Here is a 6,000-nt window from a genome sequence, read left to right on the forward strand (position 1 = left end):
TCCACTCAAAATTTTTCAATCGACGTAGACATATTATTATTCATATTATACAAATATTCACAAATATATACCAGTCCTTTGAAATAAAACACTTTTCCTAATAAAAATGGACCCTATAGACTTTGTTCTCTTTATAAGCTGAAGTCGTTTAAGAAGACAACATGCGTCTGGAGGATTCAGTTTATGAGCATTTATATAATAAATTGCGTATAAGAAAAGCACAACAGTATCGAAAATTGCATTTAAGAATGTCATACCATCATCTAACCAGTCAATCCGCTTTTAAGACCAGCTCAACTGATCGGCCTTTAGTGCGACGGCAATTATAAAGCGAGTTAAAAATTGAATTACAAAGTAAGGGGCGTTAAGAGACTATTAAGAGAGCACCAGATCTTTATTATGACATGTTTATGACCTCGAAACCAAACAGCGACCTGCAAATCGAGATATATGTGGGAAAAGTATATATACAAGGTAATATGTTATAGTACAGGATCGAATTTTATATCTCGACTCTAAACGTTAATAATAATATACGTATTAGAAATTATCCATTAAAAACGAATTCATTAATTTTATGATGGACTTAAGATGATGACCGTAAGTAAGAACCACAATTAAATAACGCAGCGCAATGGCAAGTTTATTAAGAAGTTATTATTGCAATTAATGGAATCATCTCCTGAATATGGCGCTCATAAGAAACAACACAACTTCTGCAATTTTCGATAATTTGCAGCATTCACGGTCTTACAGATTATCGAATTCCAATTGGATTCTTTCCTCAATTAATAATGAAAACGGCCCTGCAGTCTACGTTAAATTACTAGCAAAAAGATAGCGCGCTGGTAATATGCTGCAGCTCGTTACTGATGAGTTTCGTATATAGTTGGCATAAAATAACAGTGAGAAACAATGAACACAGCTCGTAAAGTTTTATGAGATTATGTTACGCGAGACTTATTTGGAAATTAAAGCTACAAGGATGGTAAAATCTGTTAGCCGGTTTCAAACTTCCAACATATTTTTTTAAAGTTTGGATACGCTGTTTGTTCAGTTTTATTGGTAAGTTAAAAAGTAAAATGTTGCAGTAGGAAAGACTGCTAGTATCATAAATATTCGAACATGTTCTTTCATTTCTGCAACAGCGACTAAAAAACATATTTCAAATTATAGAACCATATGGTTTAAAAAAAAACTGCTTTAAAATGATGTAGAAATATTATTCCCGGCGGTTTTTCTTATTTTAATAACAGCATTAGGCGTTAGGTTATCCTCATATTTCATTCACGGTAGCTAAAAAGTCAGAAAACTTTCCGTCGTCTACAACCGACGTCCTGAATCAATGACACGAGGACATACTGTCTAAGATAACTACAACAGCCAGATATTTTCACGGTGTTATACAAAAGTAATGCTTTATTGGGAGCAGATAAAGGTAATGGTGGAATTAAGTGTCATTAGTGGGGCTATTAAATAAATAGTGCTCTAATTAGATACATTATAAAAATAGAATGGATATTGTTGGTTTCCAATTAATAGTGTGTTCGAGTCCACACTGCTTTTTCTATTTATTATAGAATTGACGTAGTAATAAAGTCTGATCATCAGAGGAATTAACGAGTTGCAAAGCCTGTAAGTTGAGCAATATGAACCCTTGGATAAACAAAAAGTATAGACAAAATAATTTTAGAAAATATGCAAGATATATTTCAATAGCCAAGTTAATATACAGGATCTTTAAAAGTCGTTGAGTGATATTGAAAAGTCTGAAAAAAAGGTTTGTTCAAGGTGTTTTTTTTAATATTTACTATTGACGCATTCGCGCTTTTTTCTATTTTTCATTGATTTTTTGGTATATCTAATAAAACAGAAGTCTAAAAGATAGTGCCATCTAATAATTTTCAAAAGTGCTTGAAGCTCTAAATACATCAGATTGGCAAATTTATTCGCTGTTACTATGTGACAGTAAAAATCTAAGAAAATGTTTCAGGTAAATTATTCTCACTTTTTCACGTACTACTAGAATCTCCAGTAAAATGTTCTGGTTACCATTTGAAATTCTCAAGTTGTCCCCTGCCTAGCCTACGAGGTCGAAGTAGGCGTTGTTTTTCTGACACGAAAAAACTTCCCCTCCCAGATATTGACTTCTTATTTGAAACATTTTTTTCCTCGGTGTGTGTTTCAAGATAAAAAAGCCACCCTGTATGAGCCAAAATGATCAAAATCGCACATGAGCTACATTTTTCCAAAACAAAGTTAATGTTGCAGGAAAAAAATATGCATTTAGTACCAATGATTTTTGAGCAAATACATTGAGCAAAAATTATGGATGTTCAAATAAAACTGCTTTTTTTGGATGGGCAATCATAGTTGCAATTGCAACAGATATTGCATGTTATGTTAAGTATCTAAAATTATAGTTAAATGTCAATCATTGCTACCGATTGTTATTGTTACAAATTAGCAATAAATAAAAATGGATTTGTTTTTAAAAAAACAGAAATTGAATAGATAGTAGTGGCTACAGACCACCGATCTTAATATACAGGGTGATTCAAAATTGGCGTCATTCCTCTGGAGATGTTGTCTGGTTTTGAAAGTACAAGAAAAATAGTTAAAAAAATTAATTATTATTAAAAAAGGAGATATTTGCAAAAAACATATCAGAAAGATGTCAAAAATGTTTTTCAAGGTAATTTGCCCAATTAACATTATGTAAAGACCTGTTGCTTCGTAATTATTAAAAATTAAGGGAACCACGGAAAAATACAGTGACAATAAGAGAGATAAGGATAAAAGGTAAATTCAACAAGATATGTTAAATATGGAACGTACTTTTTCGAAATGTCAACATTGTCATCATCACAACCTCCAATTGATGTATACACTACACAAATAAATAAACATTTCAGTCTTTAACTGCAAACAAGTTAGTGCCTGTGTAATCACCTTCTATGATCACCTTATTATGTAGTCTTCTGGAGCAGCGTCTCGTATTCGGTTAATCAACTGCTGCTCAATTTGTACCGGTGTTCAGTAAGCCATTGGTATAAAGTGTCCCTGTGCCGTACGTATCTTACATACGTGGTACTAGAAATTTTAGAAAAAAATCGTTTCTATATTTTTCTCGTACTCTCCAAGTGAGCCCCTATGACCACTTAAAAGGAATGACGTCAATTATTAATCACCGTGTATACATATAGTATACAAGGAGATTTAAAATGGGAAGATATTAACAGTTGAAAATCGCATTTCAACTTTATTATTAAGCATTCTTTTGAAATTGTCCCATGTTTAATTGGTAGCATATTCGAATACTTAAGCATTCTAAAGAAAAAAGAAAAATTACTATCTTTGCTTCAAACTTCAAAATTTTATATTAAAAAAGTTCTCTTCTACAATTTTTTGATGAAAAGTCAAAGCGGCAATGATGTTTTCTGTCATCAACAGATAGTTACAGGTGGATAGCCTTCGTTATCCAAGTGTTGTACGTATGTAAAATACGCACAATACAAGGAGACATTAAACAAATGGATTACTGGACACCGGTACAAATTGAGCAGGGGTTAATTAACCGCATACGTGAAGCTGATCGAGAAGAGTGTATATAATAAGATGATTACACAGGCACGAACTTGCTTGGAGTTAAAGACTCAAATGTATATGTACTTGTAAGCATGTACAATTCGAGGTTATGAGGACAATAATTGACATTTCGAAAAAGTTCTCTCCGTCATTCAATCATTCGTGTTGAATTTACCGTTTATCTTTGTCTATTTTATTGTCACTGTGCATAATTCCATGGTTACCGGAGTTTTTAGTAACTACGAAACAACAGGTATTTACGTAATGTTAATAAGGCAGATTACCTTGCAAAATATTGTTGCCATCTTTCTGATATCGCTTTTTAGAAATATCTCAGTTTTTAATAACAATTATTTTTTACTATTTTTTGTGTACTCCTAAAACACCGCCAGACAACACCTCCAGAGGAATGACGCCAATTTTGAATCACAGATTAAAAGACTAAATGACGTACCTAATAACCCAGAAAGCAATTGTAATACCCGGGATTACGCTAACATTTAGTAAGAGACAAGAGCAAGTTGAATAAACATAAAAATTGAGTTTTATAACATGTTTCAAATATAAGATAGACTGTGAATTTTTCATTACTTTATAGACGAAAATGTATATTTACGAGCTATGTGTCAGATTTGGCTCAAATCATCCGATTCTGTTCATCCTTAACGCCAACGTACCAAAAAATATATTTTCTTCATTGGTAGTAGAACTGATGTGTGAGAAAGCTTTAAATGGCAGCTTAAAAGTCACAGTAATTTGTTTATTAGTTCAAGAAAATCAAAAACGACTATGCAATTGCTTCATTGCCAAACCAATTGTTAATTCTAGACAGCAGGGTGTATGGGAGGAGGCAATGTCTAAGTAATATGAACAATGTAGCCAAAGTTCACGTAGACAAGGCAATTAGCCTGCAAAACCTCGGCTCGCAAAATTAACAACTGTCATGAATCAAGTTGAACGGAACTAAATACATCAATGTTAATTTCTGTAGTCGGGTAATTTATTAGTACAAATAACGTACAAGAAAGAACCACACGCTGCTAGAGTAAAATAGTTGTAGACTAGAGTTCGACTTGATAGTTGGGAAGCTCACTGTTCGGTCGAAACCACTACTCCTTCGCTTGTTAGCTCAGTTTAAATTGAGAAAAAAAAACGCCAACCCAATTTTTAAAGACGCCTAACCCAACAATGCAATTTTTCAGCAAACAATTAAATAAAGAAAAATTCAGTCAGTCAGAAAGCAAGATACAAAAGTTAAAAAGAAATTTCTCGCATTCGCCAAGAGTCATGAATCATGAACAAGGAGGTTACGGAGGATTTTACGGCAATGATTTCCCATGTAATAAAGACAGTTATTAGTATATAATATATGCATATTTGAATTACTTTACCACTTTACAATAGAACGAATGTTATTTATTTAAGTAAAGGCCACCACTCACTATGGTCAATTTATACCACACATCTGTGACAACAGGAACAACTTGAATATTATCATTCCTAGTATCCACCCACAAATTTAACAAGCGATTATTAATATTATTGATAATGTGATATAAGCTGGAAAAGTATTTTTTACTATCGCGGTGGTTTCGCCATTTTTTAAAGAAGAAGACAAAAGGTAGATAAATAATTATCGCTCTACAGTAACACAACAGTAATATATGCAATTTTGTTAAAATGTTTAAAAAAGGACTTCGCAAATATTATTATAAAATCTTCGACAATAAATAATAATCCCAGCAACATTTCTTGACATAGCAAAGGCCAAAGATTCCTAAATAAATATTTTGAAGAGTATTTGGTGTTGATACATAGTGCCAAGCGTTGCTTGCAATCTCATAGTGGTGATGTAACTAGATAATGGGGAGAGGATTAAACATTTACCCAAAAGCAGTCTGAGTAAAATAAAGCTTTGGATGGACTCAAATTCACCATAAACATTGCACGTACTACACAGTGTTCGTTTTCACTCCCTTTGCAATTACTTTTTTGATAAATGCCGGGGCAAATTGCAAAAAATAAGACTGGTTAATTACAGAGTTTAAGACGTCAGCATGCTCTTTTATGTAGAATTTGTTTCGTTCTCAGATTACAGTTAAATTAAAATTTATTCGGGTAATTTTTTTGCTTTTTAAGTTTAATCTCACTGAGTTTGTTTATCTTTGGTAAAATTAATTTCCCCTTTATTTTAGTACAGAAAGTTTTATTGCTAACATTTATGTGCCTAATTTAAAGCTGGATAGGATAGGTATTATTTTGTGACGACTGTGTTATGTTATATATATTTATAATTATATTTATATAGATAGAAGTAGAAGAGAACTTCTTTTATATATACATATTGCCCGAACCGGGCTTCCTTAAAATTACTGTGTATATAGCTTAATCACACGCTACTATAGCCATCTG

At 32.4% G+C, this 6,000-nt stretch overlaps 1 protein-coding gene across 5 annotated transcripts in view; it reads right to left on the reverse strand.

Annotated features, from left to right (window-relative positions):
- Positions 1-6,000, reverse strand: part of LOC109532970 — a gene marked incomplete at its 5' end in the record, with an annotated part of 153,518 nt that overhangs the window by 20,394 nt on the left and 127,124 nt on the right.

This window comes from Dendroctonus ponderosae, unplaced genomic scaffold (assembly GCF_020466585.1).
Source record: "Dendroctonus ponderosae isolate FM_Combo_2020 unplaced genomic scaffold, Dpon_F_20191213v2 Dpon_F_20191213_1, whole genome shotgun sequence".
NCBI lineage: Eukaryota > Metazoa > Arthropoda > Insecta > Coleoptera > Curculionidae > Dendroctonus > Dendroctonus ponderosae.